The sequence below is a fragment of the Hemitrygon akajei genome, chromosome 2, assembly GCF_048418815.1.
Source record: "Hemitrygon akajei chromosome 2, sHemAka1.3, whole genome shotgun sequence".
In the NCBI taxonomy this organism is placed as follows: domain Eukaryota; kingdom Metazoa; phylum Chordata; class Chondrichthyes; order Myliobatiformes; family Dasyatidae; genus Hemitrygon; species Hemitrygon akajei.
Window position 1 is genome coordinate 166110890 of NC_133125.1, and position 20568 is coordinate 166131457.

Consider the following 20568-nt stretch of genomic DNA (forward strand, 5'->3'; position numbering starts at 1 on the left):
GAACTACCCAGCCGTACAAACTGGGGTCTATCTGTCAGGTAGTCAGTAACCACGAGGAAGTGGATTTGTCTACGCCCACCCTTTGCAGCTTCTTGCTCAGAAGAAGTGGATGGATTGTACTGAAGGCACAAGAGAAATCAAAAAATGTGATTCTCACAGTGCCACCAGCACCATCCATGTAGGAGTTGTGATCTCTGAAACAGGTAGGTGATGGCACCATCCACTCCAACAAGGTTGGTAGGCAAACTGTAGAGGGTCCAATGAAGATCTCACCTGTGGTCCAAGGTAAGTTAGGAGCAGCCTCTTCAGCACCTTCATCACATGAGATGTGAGGACAATTGGTCTGTAGTCATTAAGTGCAGATTGAGTCACCTTCTTGAATACAGGAACCAAGTAGGAAGTGTTTCATAGTGCCAGTATCTTTTCCTGACTCAGACTCAGATTGTAAAGGTGCTGCAAAATATCAGACAGCTCTCTTGTACAGTCCTTTAGTACACTGGGGCTGATACCATCCAGTCCAGCAGCCTGGCCTTCATGTAGGCTCTGCAGCTGTCTCTTAACCTGACCTGCAGTCACAGTCAGGTGGGGGTGGGAACTTAAATTTGCTGGACCAATAACCATAGCACAAACAGTGCTTTCTTTACTTTATGCTTTTCACCAGTCTTATTTGTTCAAACTCAGCCGGCAAGAGCTGTGGAGCCACACAACAGGGGGACAGAGTTCCTCGCCCTCTGGGGGCTCGTATTGGACCTCTGCAGTAAGGTTACAATAGTTTACTTTTATACACATAAAGAGCCACAGTCCATTCCGTATAAGGAGTTGTTTTCTTTCAGTTACAAGGTAGGTGCAGAACTAGTACAGACAGTTGAAGGGAAGGAAGTAGCTAGTCTTGTATTGTTATCAGACATGCAGAGATCTGTTACTTTTGCCCTTGATTAAAACAAAGAAGTCGTCGACCAGATTATTCTGCCAGGCAGACATCACTCTGTCACGTTGACAGAGTACATTTTTGCAGAAATCATTAACCCCTTACTATCCCAATTCCCTTAAACTTCATCATTCCCTCCTTTTTATAATTTTATGATAACAGACTATTACTTTCATGGCATGACAGGTATCATCAGCAAATTTAATGATCAGGTTCCCCTTGAGTCTGGCTGCACAGTCATGTGTTAGCAGTGTAAACAGCAGTGGGCTGAGCACACAGCCTTGTGGGGTTCCAGTGCTCAGTGTGATGGAGTCAAAGATGTTCCTGCCAACAGGGACTGACTGGTCTCTCTGTCAAGAAATCCAGAATCTAGCGACACGTGGCAGTGTTAAGGCCAAGCAGCGACAGTTTCTCCACTAGTCTCTGCGGGATGATGGTATTGAACGCTGAACTGAAATCAATGTACAGGATTCTGGCATAAGTGTCTTTGTTGTTCAAGTGAGAGAGAACTGTGTGCAGTGTGGTGGATATTGTGTCCTCTGTAGAGCGATTTGGACGATAAGCAAACTGTAGAGGATCCAGCGATGAGGGGAGGCTGGCTGTGATATGAGGCTTGACAAGCCGTTCAAAACATTTCATCACTATGGGGGCCAGGGCGACGGGACGGTAATCATTCAGACAGGCTACAACTGAAAATTATTTGGGAAGAAAAGCTACAAATTTTGGAAATCCAGAGTAACAGTTGAGAATGCCAGCCAGTCAGATAAAATGGAAGCAAAAGAGTTAATGCTTCTAGTTGGAGCAACTAGGAGCTAGCAAGGAGGTTGGCTGTATTTTAAATATTGAGGGCATTTATTTAGTCAAGTCAATTTACTTTTATTGTTATTTCGACCATAACTGCTGGTACAGTACATAGTAAAAATGAGACAACGTTTTCCAGGACCATGGTGTTACATGACACAGTACAAAAACTAGACTGAACTACGTAACTCCTCTCTGTAAGCTGACTCGTCGTTCTTGCTGATGAGACCCACCACGGGGTGTGATCGGCGAACTTGATGATATGGTTTGAGCTGTCTGTTGCAGCACAGTCGTGGGTCAGCAGAGTGAACAGCAGTGTACTGAGTACGCAACCCTGGGGAGCCCCCGTGCTCAGTGTGATGGTGTTGGAGATGCTGCTCCCGATCCAGACTGACTGAGATCTCCCAGTCAGGAAGTCTAGGATCCAGTTGCAGAGGGAGGTGTTCAGGCCCAGTAGGCTCAGCTTTCCAATCAGTTTCTGAGGGATGATTGTGTTGGATGCTGAACTGGTCTATGAACAACATCCGAACGTATGTGTCTTTTTTATGCAGGTGGATTAGGGCCAGGTGGAGGGTGGTGGCAATGGCGTCATCTGTTGAGCAGTTGGGACGGTACGCAAACAGCAGAGGGTCCAGTGAGGGGGGCAGCAGGGTCTTGATATGCCTCATGACAAGCCTCTCGAAACACTTCATGATGATGGATGTAAGTGCAACGGGACGGTAGTCATTTAGGCAGGACACTGAAGACTTCTTCGGCACGGGGACGATGGTGGCAACCTTGAAGCACGTTGGAATGGTGGCGCTGCTCAGGGAGATGTTGAAGATGTCAGTGGGAACATCTGCTAGCTGGTCTGCACATCCTCTGAGCACTCTACCAGGGATGTTGTCTGGTCCAGCAGCCTTCCGTGGGTTGACCCTGCACAGGGTTCTTCTCACGTCGGCCACGGAGAGACACAGCACCTGGTCAATTGTAGGAGGGGCGGACTGGGCGCAGAAGTTATTCTGCCTCAAACTGGGCGCAGAAGTTATTCAGCACATCTGAGAGGGAGGCATCACCTGCACAGTCAGGTGATGTTGTCCTGTAATTGGTGATGTCCTGGATGCCCTTCCACATGCGTCGCGTATCGCCACTGTCCTGGAAGTAACTGTGGATTAGCTGGGCATGTGCACGCTTTGCCCCTCTGATGGCTCAGGACAGTTTGGCCCTTGCTGTTGTTAGAACTGCCTTGTCACCTGCTCTGAAGGCAGAGTCGCGGGACCTCAGCAGCGCACGCACCTCTGCGGTCATCCATGGCTCCTGGTTGGCACGTATAGTGATGGTCTTGGACAGAGGAACATCATCAATGCACTTGCTGATGTAGCTGGTCACTGATGCTGTGTACTCCTCTAAGTTGGTAGAGTCACCATCGGTTGCAGCCTCCCTGAACATGTGCCAGTCAGTGTGCTCAAAGCAGTCTTGAAGAGCAGAGATGGTTCCTGCTGGCCAGGTTTTCACCTGCTTCTGAACTGGTCTGGGGTGCCTGACGAGCGGTCTGTATGCTGGGATTAGCATAACGGAGATGTGGTCTGAGTATCAGAGGTGGGGGCGGGGCTCTGCCCGGTACACGTCGGGGATGTTTGTGTAAACCAGGTTCAACATGTTCTCCCCTCTCATTGCAAAGTCCACATACTGATGGAATTATTTGATTATTGATTATTTGATTTATTTACTGATACAGCATGAACCAGGCCCGTCCGGCCCAGCGGGCTGTGCTACCCATCAATGCATTATTTAACCCTAGCCTAATCACAGGACAATTTGCAATGTCCAATTGACCCACTAACTGGTATGTCTTTGGACTGTGGGAGGAAACCAGAGCACTTGGAAGAAACCCATGCAGTCACGGGGAGAATGTTCAATCTCCTTACAGGTGGTGCTGGAATTGAACTCCCTCCTCCAATCCAGCAGAAGAGTCACATAAAGTATCAGTTTTTGACCCCTACCTAAGAAAGGATATGCTGGTTTGGAGAGGGCCCAGAGAGGTTCATGATAATGGTATCAGGGATCAAAGGATTACATTAGCTTTATCTGTCACATATGGTATACACAGAAACATATGGTGAAATCCATTATTTTGTGTAATTGTGCTGGGAGGCAGCCCCCCAGTGTCATCACACTACCAGCCTCAACGTAGCATGCCCGCAACTCACTATTGCTAGACCACATGTCTTTGGAGCATGGGAGGAATCTCACGTGGACAAGGGGAGAATGTATGAACTCCTTACAGACAGTAATGGGAATAAAATCTCGATCACCGGTGCCGAAAAATCATTGCACTAACAGCTATGCTGCCAAAAAAATGGAAAAGCAAGTTGGACTACTATGCTATTGTGTTTCTTGATCAAGATTTATTTGTGCATCTGGCCTTTTGATATGATCACGGAGAGAGACACAGCCACTGTTGTAAACCATGAGCCTATTGTCCGGTAATGTATGACAAGTGTTTGATAGCTTTAGGCCTGTACTCACTAGAGTTTAGAATGAGATGAGGAGGAAGATCTTTAGCCAGAAGAGGTAAACCTGTGGAATTAATTGCAACAGATGGCTGTGGAGGCCAAGTCAATAGGTATATTTAAAGAAGAGGTTGATGGATCCTTGATAAATGAGGGAGTCGAAACTTATGGGGTAAATGCAGAAGGATGGGGCTGTTTCACCCTATCTGCATGGTGTACTGTTCACTCTGCATTATATAATTGCATAGTTTTTAAATTCAAAGTTCAAAATTATGAGGGTTATAGATAGAGTAAATGCAAACAGACTCTTTGCACTGAGGTTGGGTGAGATTGGAACTAGAAGTTGCAGGTGAACCTTTTACATTTTGGGTTAATTTGAATCAATTGACGCTTTTTGTGGAGCATCTGCTCCAAATCTTTCTGAAACATTCCCACTAGAGGGAATCCAGTGGGTCAAACAGCCTCTGTAGGGAAGTAGACGGGAATTATGGACGTTTCATTTGGAGTCTGCATCAGAACTGGGAGTACATGGTGGGTGGAGGTGGAAATTAAGTCAAAGTTGTGTTTGCACCCATCCATACATGTACTTGTGCATGTGACCGTGACAACTGGCTTGCAGCCGCATCACAGGCACGTAGCATTGGATACACAAATTCACAAGAAAGACATGAAGTTTACATGAACAACACACAAAATACTGGAGGAGCTCAGCAGGTCAAGCAGCATCAATGGAGGGGGATAAACAGTCTACATTTCAGACTGAGACCCTTCATCGGGGCTGGAAAGGAAAGGCACCAACATCACAGGCCCACTTCGCCCAAATTGTCATCTTGTGATACTGTAGAAATTCTATAATCCAAATGTATGGTTTTTTAAATGTCCAAATGGACTTATTTCCTGACCAGCGTATGTACATGGATTGGCCTGTATGCATCAACAATTACCGACCATACTGTTTAAACAAACTCTTCCAGACTCGATAAATTTCCTGAATCGTATTGTCCTCTTTTCTGAAAAGACTTCTGCTTTTATTCCTTTAAAGAATCGTGTGCCTGTAAGCTGGAGATTGAAGCAATGAACTTCAAAGTAGAAATTGTGGCAAGACTGACATGTAGGGAAATGACACAGTGTCACTGGAAAAGAGAAATCTAGCTCTTCTAAGGTGGGTTGGTGCTCCCAAGCCTCCTGGAACCTAGAAAGGACCAAAAAAAATTGTGCTCATGAAAAGCTAAAACAAATTTTAATTGGAATAAACAAGAGAAAATCTGCAAATACTGCAAATCCAAGCAACATGCTCAAAATGCTGGGGGAGCTCAAGCATCCAGGCAGCAGCTATAGAAAATAGTACAGTACCGTTTCAGGCCGAAACCCTTTGGCAGGACTGGAGAAAAATGCTGAGGAGTAGATTTAAAAGGTCGGGGAGGGGAGAGAGAAACACCAGGTGGTAGGTGAAACTTGGTAGGGGAGGGATGAAGCAAAGAGCTGGAAAGTTGATTGGTGAAAGAGACAGAAGGCCATGGGAGAAAGAAAAAATGGGGGGGAAGAGCACAAGAGGGAGGCAATGGCTGGGCAAGGAGGTGACATGAGAAAGGGACAAGGGGATAGGAATTGGTGATGGAGGGGCATTACTGGAAGTTTGAAAAATTGATGTTGATGCCATCAGGTTGGAGGTTCTCCAAATGGAATATAAGGTGTTATTCCTCCAAACAAAGTGTGGCCTCATCATGACAGTGGAGGAGGCCATGGATGGACATATCAGAATGGAAATGGGAAGTGGAATTAAAATGGGTGATCACTGGGAGATCCTGTTTGTTCTGGCTGTCAGAGCAAAGATATTTGGCGAAGCGGTCTCCCAATCTACGTCGGGTCTCACTGACATACAAGAGGTCACACCGGGAACACAGTATATGATCCCAACAGACTCACAAGTGTTGCCTCATCTGGAAGGACTATCCGGGGCCCTGAATGGTAGTGAAGGAGGAGATGCCAGGAGGGAGATCTATGGGGAAAGACAAATGGACAAGGGACTTGCATAGGGAGCAATCCCTGTGGAAAGCAGAAAGTGGGTTGGGGTGGGCGGGAAAGGGAATGATGTGTTGGTGGTGGGTTCCAGTTGGAGGTGGTGGAAGTTTTTGAGAATTCTGTGTTGGACACTGAGTCTGGTTGGGTGGAGGGTGAGGACAAGAGAAATCGTATCCCTGGGAGGATGGGGTAAGAGCAGACGTGCGTGAAATGGAAGAGATGTGGTTGAGGGCAGTGCTGATGGTTATAAAGATTGATAAAAACTTATGGTGCAGGAAAATCAGCATTGTATACTTTTTGATCTGTCTTTACATTATGAAAATTGAATCTGTATTGGATTTTTAATGTTTTAGTTTTCTTGATGCTGTAGGTACTGCCTTGGAGTGTTTCCAATGTGCCATCAGTCGATCTCTGTGTTTGAAGGAAACCTGCAAAAGTAATCAGCTGTGTTACTCTGCAAATATTAGTGCAGGTAAGATGCTTGTCAAAGTGTTTTTTTTTTCAGAATTGGGAGGTGAAGAAGACCATTTAGCAAATCCAGACTATTCTGGAAGGGTTGGAAATAATTTGGAAAACATGTAGTTCAGGTGGTTGATGGTTTGGTTGAGTTGATCTCTTGGGAATTTACTTGCAAGTGTTTCATCACCATATGAGGAGACATCATCAGTGCTCTGTTAATTGTGGTGTGTCCTTCAAATGCTTGGCCTTTAGATACCAATCAATCAGCTGGTTGGTCACCTTTTTGGAAACTCGATGTGGGGAGGAAATCGCCTTGCTGATTGGTTGAGTGGGAAACTTTGTGCATAGTTGTCTGTAATTTTTCCCGCAATAGCTCACAAATTGGATCGAGATTGGCAAGTTTGTTTACGGAATTGTTCACGGAAAACCACGCTTCCAGGAATTCTCTTGCATGTCACATTTGCTGATGCTGTGACTTTCACTGATGCCCAGTTGAATATGTGCCTCTCTTGAACTTCATGGGGAGCAACTAGGGAGAGCTACTCATGTTGCTTTACAGCCGGTTGATGTTCATGGATCCTAGTGGATAGTTTTCTCTCTGCAATACCATGAACTACTTCCTTGACCTCAGCTGCAAGCTGTTCTGCCCCGTCTCCGCTCCCCCATGACATGAAGTTTATAGTACACCCATTTTTCTCCCACTTCTTTCCATGTCAGCTGTTCTGTGCAGAAGAGGTTCACAGGATGCTGCCAGGATTAGAGAGTGCTATAAGGAAAGATTGGACACATTTGTATTGTCCTCTCTGCACACAAGAGGCTAAGGGGAGATCTGACACAAGAGGCACAGATGGAATAGACAGTGGCATCTTATTTTGATCACCATGTTAAAATGTCTCATACCGGAGAGCATACATTTTAATGTGGCGGGGAAGGGTGGATGAAGTTGAAAAGAAAAGTGTGGTGCAAGTTTTGTGAAAAAGAGGAGTGGGCTGTGAGGGGTGGTCATGGAAGCAGACACCATCGTGGTGTTTGAGGAAGTTAGACACGGTCATAGAGGGAAGTGGATCATTTACAGGCAGAAGAGATTTACTTTAATTCAGCATCATATCTAACACAGACATTATTGGGTGAAAGGTCTTTTCCTGTGGTAATCTCAATGGGCCAAATGGCCTCCTGTGCTATGGCCATTCTGATAGCTTTACTATTAAAATGAGACCTGGTTTGTGCTTGTTGGCCTGTCAAGTCCTTTCCAATCCTCAAGTACCAATCCGCTCTATTTGTTGCCCCTACATTCCCACCCTGCACTGTCCTTAGGAGAAACATGTTGGTCTAAAGTCCTGCTGCTTGTACCAATGCCTATTTTGCTCAGGATTGGTGGGGGTGGGCATGGGGGAGTGAAGGGTTTTGGTTCACCCTGTTCTTCACCTTATTACTTGACTGTTGTCTGTAATAGACAGCAAGATGAGAGAGCAAGTTCAAGGGGAATGTTTAGGGCAAATGTTTTTGGAGCACATTTCACAGGCTGAACCATTTTAATTAGTAATCAAATAGCCCATTAAAGTAATCTCTTCTGCCTGCACAATATCAACATCCTTCCATTTTCTTCACATTCACCTAAAATCTCTTAAAAATCCCTAATGTTTCTGTGTCCACCATCACCCCGGGCAGCACATTCCAGGCACCCACCACTCTGTTTTAAAACATTGCCCCTCATATCTCCTTTAAACTTCCCTCTTCACACCTTAACTCAGGGTTTATGCCACAGACCAATACCATTAGGCAAAGGGTCTATGGACCCCAGGTAGGGATCCCAGCCTTAAATACTTGCCTTTTTATCTCAGACATTTCAACCCTGGGAAAAAGATATTGTCTATCTGCTCTATCTGTGCCTCTCATAATCTTTTAAACCTCTATCAGATCTCCCTTCAACCTCTGCTGCTCCAGAGAAAAGAACCCAAGATTCTCCAACCTCTCCTTATAGTACATGCTCTCTTATCCAGGTAGCATCCTGGTAAACCTCTTCTGCATCCTTTTCAAAGCATTGACATCTTCCCTATAATGGTGTGATCAACTGTGGCTGAACTAAAGTTTTACCAAGCTGCATATAAGTTCTTGACTTTTCAATGCGATAACTCAACTAATAAAGGTAAGCATTCCATAAACTGCCATAACCATCCTATCAACCAGTGTAGCCATTTTCAAGAGCTGTGCACTTGGAGCCCAAGGTCACTCTACTTATAAACACTGTTAAGGGTCTTGCTCTTGATGGTGTACTGTCTCATTATATGTGACCTCCCAAGGTGCAATTCTTCTCATTTGGCAGGGTTAAACGCCATCTGCCTTTTCTCTGCCCATATCTGCAATTTATCTGTACCCACTGTATTCTTTGCCAGTCCTCTACGCTATCCACAACACCACCAATCTCTGCATTTTCTGCACACTGAATAACCCACCCAACTCCATTTTCATTCAGGTCACTTATCTACATCACCAATACAGAGGTCCTTGTACAGAACCTGTGGTATTCCATCAGCTTCCTGAGTTATGAGGTTCTCGGGTGGGCATGTGTACCTGCAGATAATGGAGCAATGTGAATGTTGTATAGGCAGAAGGAATTGGGTATTGAAATACTAGTTTAGTTCAGCTTATTGGTTCCTTGCTGTTCTTGTAATGGGGCTCAGTATGATGGAGTCAAACATCCCCAATTCATTGCTCTTCTTTGAAACTTATGTGGAAAGGTATTACAGGTTTCTAACATGTTGCTTGTCTTCTACGGACAGTAATGATATTTCAGTGTTTGTTCAACATGGGTTTGGACTGCAGGTAGTACTGCAGTTTCTACTCCAGCTACCTGGGTTTGATGGTGACCTCTAATACTACCCAGCTTGGGTTTTACACATTCTCCCTGTGTCTGAGGGTACTCTCCTTTCCTTCCACAGGAAAGGGCCAGTGGGTTAACTGGCTGACAAGATCCCTTTTGGTGTCTATCGAATCTTAGGGGAGTGTATGAATTTTAAGTAAAAATATTAACAAAGAGCATCTGTACCACATACTATACTGAGATTCATTTTCACTGAACAAGAACAAGTTATGGGCGAATGAAGAGAGTGGGAACAGGATTGCTCAGTAGAGCTGGCATACATTTAATGGGCTTCCTTCTGTGTCCTAAGTGTACAAAACAGAACCAAGAATAACCTTCTGGGGATGGCCTTCTTGATGTGGAGACTATCGGTGTCTATCTGGTACTGAGAATTCTTTGGGAAATTGAATTTAATGTGATCTCCGTGCTAAGAGAGCCTACAATCACCTTCTTTCTGCTACTTCCCTATTCCCCCCCAACCCCATGCCCTCCCATAATTCCATCACTGAAACCCAGACCACTCATCCATTTCCTTTGTCTCTTCAGGTACAGTAGCTACCTTCGTCTCTGGATGCGTAGACAAGGAACTGTGTGGGAAAACACTCACTGAAACATATGGTGGTGTAGAGTTAAAAATACAGCCCGAATGTTGTAATTTCAATAACTGCAACGGTGCCACGGCTGCTCAACTATCCGTACTGGCTATCTCCGTCATGGTTCTTGTCTGGTTTGTGGGATTCCAATAGATCAGTGTAACTCCTTCAAAAGATTAATATTCCTTCATGTTACATTCAGCTGTCCATACTAACAGCAGCATTTGCATAAAGTTTATCTTTTCTTTGTGTTTTTTTGTTTGCTATTTGTATTTTAAATGGGGCAGATTGGTACTCATTCGAGGGTGCTGGATAAGGTGTTAAGGGGTTGGCATTGCCCATTACTAGTTCTCTTTCCTTGAAGTTTTGAAAAAAAGAGTGGAGGTTCCTGTTTATTCCAGTAACAAGTTGCATCTTACAATCGTCAGACCAAAAGACTATTGTCTTTACGCTGAAGAGATCTGTGTTCAGAAACCCTCACTCTGGCTCAGAGTAAATGAAGCTTTTAACCCTTTGTGATGATTATTCAGTTAATCCTGGCCTGCTGTGATGAATTTTCATTTGCTTTCAATCCTCATTTTTACTTTTTAATGCTCACTCACTCAATATTTACGATTTTCTATAAAATGAGATTTCTAATGTGCCTCTGTCAAATCCATGGTATAATTGTCAGAAGTTCTACATTTCTATGATGCTGAATAACTGATCTGAATATGTAATAGCCATGGGAACTTGCAGACTGCTTTAAAAGAATGTGTCAAGTATTGGGAATGAAATGAACGCTGACAGAGATTTTCATGATAACAGTATAAATTGCAATGATTTGTGTAAATTTATAAATGATCAATAAAACATTTTAAACCTCATTCTAATGCCTGTTTTAATTTGTTTGTTATATGGGATGTGCAGATCTATTACTGATTTGTAAGTCATTCCCCTGCCCCACAGCCCAGTTCAATACTGACCTCTGGTGCGCTATGTGTGGACGTTGCAAGTTCTCCTGATGACTCTGGTGAGACCATAATATATAGAAGCAGAATTAGGCCATTCTGCTTATCAAATCTTCTCCTCCATTCCATCATGGCTGACATATTATCCTTCTCAACCCCATTCTACAGTCAACATTTTGGTCCAAGACTCTTCACCAGGGCAAGAAAGGAAGAGGAGAAGTCGGCATAAAAAGGTGGAGGGAGGGGAGGAAGAAGTACATGCTGGTAGGTGCTAGTCCAAACTGGGAAGGGGGAGGAGTTGATTGGTGAAAGAGACGAAGGCTGGAAAAATGGGAGTCTGATAGGAGAGGACAGAAGACCAGGGAAGAAAGGGAAGGAGGAGAAACACCAGAGGTAAGGAGATAGGGTGAGGAAAAGAAATATGAATTGGGAATAGTGAAGAAAGGGGGATAATTAACAGAATTTGAGAAATTCATGTTCATGTCATCAGGTTGGAGGCTCTCCAGGCAGAATAGAATAGGTAGACAAGCTCTCAACCCTATTGTTAAACATACTTTAAAAATTTGGTTTCAATTTCATAGATTTTTTGAATGAAATGATTTTCTACTTTCTAGTAATATTTATTCTAATTTCTTTTTTAAACCATCAACTTTGGATAAGGCTTTCTTAACATGGAAAATTAAGGGAATAAAGCTTTTTTAGATTTGTTTTTACAAGACTGTTTAATGTCTTTTTCACAGTTAATGGATAAATATGATATCCCCAATATACATTTTTTCAGATATTTACAGGTTAGGAATTTTTTACGTGATTTTTTACCGATTTACCCCTCAGCCTGCTCTTTAAATTTGGCTTATGCTATTTTTCTGTTTAAACCTTTTCAAAAACGATTAATAGCTATCATTTATAAACAGTTAATGAATGCTCTCATGTCGCCTAATGATAGGGTTCAACGCATCTGGGAAGTAGAACCTCAACATTCACTTTCAGATAATCAATGGAGTAAAATTTATTATTCACTCAATAATTCAGCTATCTGTGCACGCCAAATTTTAATTCAGTTTAAGATAGTACACAGGGCCCATATGTCCAAAGATAAATTGGCGCATATTTTTCCTAATATAAGCCCTATTTGTGACAGATGTAATGCAGAAGTGGCTACTCTAACTCATATGTTTTGGTCATGTGTAAGTTTAAGCAATTTTTGGAGGGATGTGTTTGGAATATTATCTAAAGTTATAGATGTGGATGTTCAACCTAATCCAATTTTTGGGATTATTCCAGAGGAAACAAGCAAAGTGTCTGCTTCCGCCCAACATGTGATAGCTTTTTCAACTTTACTGGCTAGGAGAGCTATTTTGCTACACTGGAAAGAATCTAATCCACCTACTGTTTTTTATTGACTCTCCTCCATGATGTCATGTCTAAGCTTGGAGAAAATTAGAAGCCAGACATTTGATACATCCTTTAATTTTGAACTAGTCTAGTGACCATTTATTCAATATTTTTACATGATATAATTTATTTTTATTTATTTATTTTTCTTCATTCTCTTTGGGGAAAATCCTTATCCATGAAGGTTCAGAGATGACTGGAAGGATGGTTCTTCTCTCTCTTTTTTTTAAATTTTATCCTCAATTGGACTGCCCAATCTTTCTTTTTCTTCCTTTCTTTTTTTCTTTCTCTTTTTTTTGTCTCAAGTTAGTTAGTATGGTTTTTTTCTTTTATCAATATAATTTCCAATTTTTTTATGATTGCTATGAGGAGTTGTAGTTTTTTTTGACCATTGTATATATAACAGCATAATATTTTACCTATTTGATTTTGACATTATATACTTTCTGTTTTTATTATTGCTGTTTATGTCTTTTATATTATCTGTTTGCTAAACTCCTCCTCTGATGTGTATATTTTTTCATTTGAAAATCAATAAAAAGATTGAAAAATGAAATGAATAGAATTTATGAAAAACTACACATAAACAAAGACTGACAAACAATCAATGAGCAAAAGAAGACAAACTGTGCAAATATAAATAATATTGAAAATATAATTTGTAATAAGTCCATAAAAGTGAGTGAGAATACGTACACAACGCTGGAAGAACTGAGCATCTGCCGTTGTATTTTTGTGTTTTCATAAAAGTGAGTGTGTAGGTTGTGGAATTAGTTCAGAGTTGTGGTGAGTGAAGTTCTCCGTGTGTTCAAGAGCCGGATGATTGTAGGTAATAATTGTTCCTGAACATGGAGGTGTGAGACCGAAGGCACATGCACCTTCGTCTCAATGTCACCAAGACCAAGGAGATGGTGGTGGACTTTAGGAGATCTAGGCCTCATATGGAGCCAGTGATCATTAATGGAGAATGTGTGGAGCAGGTTAAGACCTACAAGTATCTGGGAGTACAGTTGGACGAGAAGCTAGACTGGACTGCCAACACAGATGCCTTGTGCAGGAAGGCACAGAGTCGACTGTACTTCCTTAGAAGGTTGGCGTCATTCAATGTCTGCAGTGAGATGCTGAAGATGTTCTATAGGTCAGTTGTTGAGAGCGCCCTCTTCTTTGTGGTGGCGTGTTGGGGAGGAAGCATTAAGAAGAAGGACGCCTCACGTCTTAATAAGCTGATAAGGAAGGCGGGCTCTGTCGTGGGCAAAGTACTGGAGAGTTTAACATCGGTAGCTGAGCGAAGGGCGCTGAGTAGGCTACGGTCAATTATGGAAAACCCTAAACATCCTCTACATAGCACCATCCAGAGACAGAGAAGCAGTTTCAGCGACAGGTTACTGTCGATGCAATGCTCCTCAGACAGGATGAAGAGGTCAATACTCCCCAATGCCATTAGGCTTTACAATTCAACTGCCAGGACTTAAGAACTTTTTTTAAAGCTATTATTAATGCTTTTTGAGTTAGTGATTTAGATGCATATCATATTATTACTGAGTTAAGTATTGTATGTAATGAGTTTTTGCTACAACAAGTGTATGGGACATTGGAAAAAAAGTTGAATTTCCCCATGGGGATGAATAAAGTATCTATCTATCTATCTATCTATCTATCTACCTCCTGCCTGATGGGAGTGGTGAGAAGAGAGCAAGACCTGGATGGAGTTGGTCTTTCGTGATGGATCCTGCTTTCTTGGTGCAGCACTCCATGTAACTGTGCTCAATAGTGGGGAGGGCTCTGCTGTGATGGACTGGTGTTTCTGGTAACCATACCAGGCTGTGATACAACAGTGTAGGATACTCTTCCCTACGCATCTATAGAAGTTTGTCAAAGGTTCTATCCACCTATCACCCAGCAGTTTTTGCTTCACCCCCGTCCAACCACCTTTTTATAAATCTCTCTTTCTTTGCAGTCCCGATGAAGGGTTGATTTCCATCATGGATGCCGCCTTACACACTGAGTTCCTCCAGCATTTTGTGTTGCTCCAGTCATCTGCCCCTGTGCCTATTCACACATACAATAAGACCATTTATTTTCTCCCTCAGACTTATTCTCTTGCCTTTTCCCTTTGATACCCTTATTAATCAAGAATCTTTCAAACTCTATTTAAAATATACACAATTACTAACTCCCGCAGGCATCTGTGGCAATGAATTCCACAGATTCACCACACTTTAGCTAAAGAAATTCCTCAATCTCAGTTAGGGGGCAGTGCAGTTCTCTGTTGATGTGGAGGAGCTTGTTGAGTAGTGATTCTAGAATAGAAATTACTATGACGTGCGCTGCAGTGATATAACTTAGAATTGTACTATGTACGTGGAAGAAAAATATTTTGAGCACTTCTACACCGGGGCTAGTTCAGAAAAGGGCGAGCCAAGGGAACAATGCTGCCAGATCTAAATTGTGTTATCATAATTAAAGACATACAAGTAGTTCAGGTGCTGGGTTTCTGACTGTCATATCAACATAGGGTCTACAACTTGCCAATTAGAGTCATATAGCACAGAAAAAGGCCTTTCGGCCCAAGTGGTCCATGCTGACCACGATGCCCATCCGAGTTAGTTCTATTTGGCAAAATTCCTTTAAATTTTCCCTGTCTATGTACCTGCCCAGCAAGTACATATATACAAGTGTGAGACTGCTGGAGCAATTGTACTGAACGTAGTCAAAGGATTGGGAAACGGGGCATGAATACGATGGTTAATAGTTGCCCATGATGTCACAGACAACGGTCTATCATAGAACTCATGAGGAGGGCCTACTCTTAATTTCTTACCTATTTCAGTTCGACTTCCCATTGCCATTCTGACATATCAGTCCATGCAACGAGGAGGGAAACTCAGGTTGGAGGAACTCAAATTCAGTTTGTGTACTTTCCAGCCAGATGGCATGAGCATCAGTTTCTCAAACTTCTGGTAATTTCTATCCCTTCTCTTTATTTCTTTTCCTCATTCTAGTTTCCCCTTCCACCCCTTCTCTTCTCCACACCTGCCCATCACCTTCCTCCGGAACCCCTTCTTCTTCCCTTTCTTCCATGGTGCACTGGCCTCTCCTATTATTTGCTTGACAGTCTTTGTGTGTGGTTTTCCACTGATTCTATTCAATTTCTTTCTTCTACTGCAACTGAGAATGAATCTCAGGGTTGTATCAGTACTTTAATAATAAATTTAAACTATTATATTCCTTCTTCTTCAGCAATTTATCTCTTTCATCTATCCTCTCCCAGCTTCTTACTTCACTCCACTCTCCCCTACCCACCCACCTTCCCCTTCCCCTGGTTTCACCTATCACTTGGCAGGCTGTACTCCTCCTCCCCCTCCCTCTTAATTTGGTTTCTGCCACCATTCCAGTCCTCATGAAGAGTCTCAGCTAAAACATCTTCTCCATTCTTTATTCCTCTCCATAGATGCTGCCTGAAATGCTGAGCTCCTCCAGTATTTTGTGTGTGGTGCTCAAGATCTCCAGCATCTGTAGAATCGTTTGTGTTTCTCTATTTCTCATGCCACCTTGCTAGAACATAGAATAAAGAATATTACAGCATAAGAACAGGCTCCTCGGCACCCAAACCAATTGAATTAGTAATCAAATGTCCAACTCTTCTGCCCACACAATGTCCATATCCTTCCATTTCTTCACATTCATGTGCTTTACTAAGCATCCCTGATGCATCTGCCTCTACCACCACCCCAGGCAGCACATTCCAGGTACCCGTCACTCTCTTTGTACTAAACCTGCCCCCCCCCCCATCTCTGAAATTACCCCCTCTGATTGCTGCCGGTACCGTGCACAGTGAGGACAGGAATAGGATGATTTGGCAGATGAATGTGTGGCTGAGGAACTGGTGCAGGGGACAGGCTTTCAGATTAGTGGATCACTGGGATCTCTGCTGGGAAAGGTATGACCTAAACAAAAAAGACAGGATACATTGGGGACCAACATGCTTGTGGGCAGGTTTGCTTGAGCTGTTGGGCAGAGTTTAAACTAATTAGCTAGGGGGATAGGAACTGGAGTGTTAATGCTGTGGATGAGGTAGTTGGCTTACACAGGAAGTGTGTAATGAGATTGCTAATAAGGAGAGGCCAATGATAGGCCAAAATTGCAGTCAGTAAGATGGGTTTCAGTGTAAGACGGGGACAACATTGAAAAGGATGACAAATACAAGATGGAAGGTCTTATATTTGAATATAAGCAATTTATGGAATAAGGTAGATGATCTTGCAGAACTGTTAGAGATTGGCAGGTATGACATTGTGGCTTTAGCTTTTCCCTCTCATATCGCAGGGTGAGTTCTAACGTATAGTATTAAGTTCACTATTTCCTAAGGGTTCCTTTACCTTAAGCTCCCCAATCATGTCTGATTTGTTACACAACACATGGAATCATAGTTGAAAGATGATTTTGGATAGGAGGTTAATATCCAAGGATACACAACCAATCAAAAGGATCAGCAAGTAGGCAGAGGAGGAGTGGCTCTGCTGAAATGAAATCAACTCATTAGAAAGAGGTAATATAGAATTGGAAGATGTAGAATCCTTGTGGATAGAGTTAAGAAATTGCAAAAGTAAAATGACCCTGATGGGAGTTATATACAGGCCTATCAACGGTAGCCAGAATATGGACTACAAATTACAGGAGATAGAAAAAGGCAATGTTAGATTAGTTATGGGGGATTTCAATATGAAGCTAGATTGGGAAAATCATGTTGATGCTGGATCCCAAGAGAGTGAAATTGTGGAATGTCCCTGAGATGGCTTTTTGGAGCAGCCTAGTGGAGCAACCACTAGGGGATCACCAATTTTAGATTGTGTGTTGTGTAACGAATCAGATATGATTGGGGAGTTTAAGGTAAAGGAGCCCTTAGGAAATGGTGATCCTAATAGTCCATGTTAGAACTCAACCTGCAATATGAGAGGGAGAAGCTAGTCAGATGTATCAATATTGAAGTGGAGTAAAAGGATTTACTGAGACATTAGAGAGTAGCTGGCCAAAGTTGACTGAAAAGGGACACTGGCATGGATGAAGCCAGAACAGCAATGCTGGAGTTTCTAGGAGCAATTCAGAAGGCACAGGATAGATAGATCCCAAGGAAGAGGAAGTGTTCTATAGGAAGGATGATACAACTGTGGCTGAAAAGGGGAGGGAAAGCCAACATTTGGAGAAAGAAGTTGGAGGATCAGAACGGGAGTACGCAGGCATGTGATGTCAGGCAGTGAAGCGGGGAAGATTTAAAAAGGACACAGCCTTATACAGCAGGCAGAGGAGTGAGCAGGGAGCAGAGTGTAGTCTTAAGGGCTTGGGATCAACGGGCTTAGGCAGAAGCGGGTGAGGCTAGGTAGGTTTAGGTTTCAGATTTTCCTGTTATTTGAGGAAGGAGGAAGTATGAGTGTGAGGGCAGCTTGTTGCTCTCGGTGTCGGATGTGGGAGATCCTGGAGTCTCCTAGCCTCCTGGACGTCCACATCTGCACCAGGTGTGTCGAGCTGCAGCTCCTAAGGGACCGTGTTAGGGAACTGGAGCTGCAGCTCGATGATCTTCGTCTGTTCAGGGAGAGTGAGGAGTTGATAGAGAGGAGTTAGAGGCAGGTGGTCACACCGAGGCTATGGGAGGCAGACAGGTGGGTCACAGTTAGGAGGAAGGGGAAGAGTCAGGTTCTAGAGAGTACCCCAGTGGCTGTAGCCCTTGACAATAAGTACTCCTGTTTGAGTACTGTTGGGGGTGGGGGGGGGACAGCCTACCTGGGGGAAACAACAGTGGTCGTGCCTCCTGCTCTGTAGCTCAGAAGGGTAGGGAAAGGAAGAGGAAGGCAGTAGTAATAGGGGACTCGATAGTTAGGGGGTCAGATAGGCGATTCTGTGGACGCGATCAAGAGACCCGGATGGTAGTTTGCCTCCCTGGTGCCAGGGTTTGGGATGTTTCTGATCACGTCCAAGATATCCTGAAGTGGGAGGGTGAGGAACCAGGGGTTGTGGTACATATAGGTAGCAATAACATAGGTAGGAAAAGGGAAGAGGTCCTGAAAGGAGAATATAGGGAGTTAGGAAGGCAGTTGCAAAGAAGGACCACAAAGGTAGTAATCTCGGGATTACTGCCTGTGCCACGCGACAGTGATAGTAGGAATGGAATGAGGTGGAGGATAAATGCGTGGCTGAGGGATTGGAGCAGGGGGCAGGGATTCAAGTTTCTGGATCATTGGGACCTCTTTTGGGGCAGGTGTGACCTGTACAAAAAGGACAGGTTACACTTGAATCCTAGGGGGACCAATATCCTGGCGGGAAGGCTTAATAGAGCTGTTAGCGAGGGTTTAAACTAATTTGGCAGGGGGATGGGAACTGGAATGATGGAGCGGAGGAGAGGGAAAACAGAAATAGATCTAAGGTAGTGAGCAGTAAGGATGTCAGGAAGGACAGGCAGGTGATGGAGCAAATTTGCAGCCATTGGGATGAGTTGCAGTGCAATCAATGCAAAAAGTACCAAATACTGGACTGAAGGTGTTATACTTAAATGCACGCAGCATAAGGAATAAGGTGGATGATCTTGTACAGTTACAGACTGGCAGTGATGATATTGTGGCCATCACTGAGGTGTAGCTAAAGGATGCAAGTCTCTGGGAGCTGAACGTCTAAGGATACATGGTGTATTGGAAGGATAGACAGGTAGGTAGAGGGGGTGGTGTGGCTTTAATGATAAGAAATGATATTAAATCATCAGAAAGAGTTGACATAGGATCGGAAGGTACAGAATCTTCATGGGTTGAGCTAAGAAATCACAGGGGTAAAAGGACCCTGATGGCAGTTATCTACAGGCCTCCAAACAGCTGCAGTGATGTGGACTACAAATTACAACAGGAAATAGAAAAGGCTTGCCAGAAGGGCAGTGTTATGATAATTGTAGAGGATTTTAACATGCGAGTGGATTGGGAAAATCTGGTCGGCACTGGATCTCAAGAGAGAGAATTTGTAGCATATCTACGAGATGGCTTTTTAGAACAGCTTGTTGTTGAGCCCACTAGGGGATCGGCTGTAATGGATTGGGTATTGTGTAATGAACCAGAGGTGATTAGAGAGATGGTAGTGAAGGAACCCTTAGGAGGCAGTGATCACAACATGATTGAGTTCACTGTGAAATTTGAGAAAGAGAAGCCGAAATCCGATGTGTCGGTATTTCAGTGGAGTAAAGGAAATTACAGTGACATGAGAGAGGAACTGGTCAAGGTTGACTGGAAAGGGACAGTAGCGGGGAGGACGTCAGAGCAGCAGTGGCTGGAGTTTATGCGAGAAGTGAGGAAGGTGCAAGACAGATATATTCCAAAGAAGAAGAAATTTTCGAATGGAAAAAGGATGCAACTGTGGCTGACAAGAGTAGTCAAGGCCAAAGTAAATGCAAAGCAGAGGGCATACAAGGAAGCAAAAATTAGTGGGAAGACAGAGGATTGGGAAATTTTAAAAAGCTTATTAAAGGAAACTGAGAAGGTCATTAAGAGGGAAAAGATTAACTATGAAAGGAAGCTAGCAATTAATATCAAAGAGGATACTAAAAGCTTTTTCAAGTATATAAAGAGTAAAAGACAGGTGAGTGTAGATATAGGACCGATAGAAAATGATGCTGGAGAAATTATAATGGGAGATAAGGAGATGGTGGAGGAACTGAATGAGTATTTTGCATCAGTCTTCACTGAGGAAGACAACAGCAATATATCGGACATTCAAGGGTGTCAGGGAAGAGAAATATGTGCAGTCACAATTACTCAGAGAAAGTACTCAGGAAGCTGAATAGTCTAAGGGTAGATAAATCTCCTAGACCAAATTGAATGCACCCTTGTGTTCTTAAGGAACTAGCAGTGGAGATTGCTGAGACATTAGCAATGATCTTTCAAAAGTCAATAGATTCTGGCCTGGTTCCGGAGGACTGGAAGATTGCAAATGTCACTCCGTTATTTAAGAGGGGTGCAAGGAAGCAAAAAGGAAATTATAGACCTGTTAGCTTTGTTATGGTCGGGTCCGAAGTCCGCATTCCGGTTCTTGATCC

General features: G+C 43.3%; 1 long non-coding RNA gene across 1 annotated transcript in view; it reads left to right on the forward strand.

Moving 5' to 3' along the window:
- LOC140718231 (uncharacterized) overlaps positions 1-11021 on the forward strand; it is a 12397-nt gene extending 1376 nt beyond the window's left edge. Inside the window, exons 2-3 of the long non-coding RNA XR_012096659.1 lie at positions 6614-6715; positions 10109-11021. This is a non-coding gene — a long non-coding RNA (uncharacterized lncRNA). The remainder of the gene's footprint in view (positions 1-6613; positions 6716-10108) is intronic.
- Positions 11022-20568: the final 9547 nt, after the last annotated feature.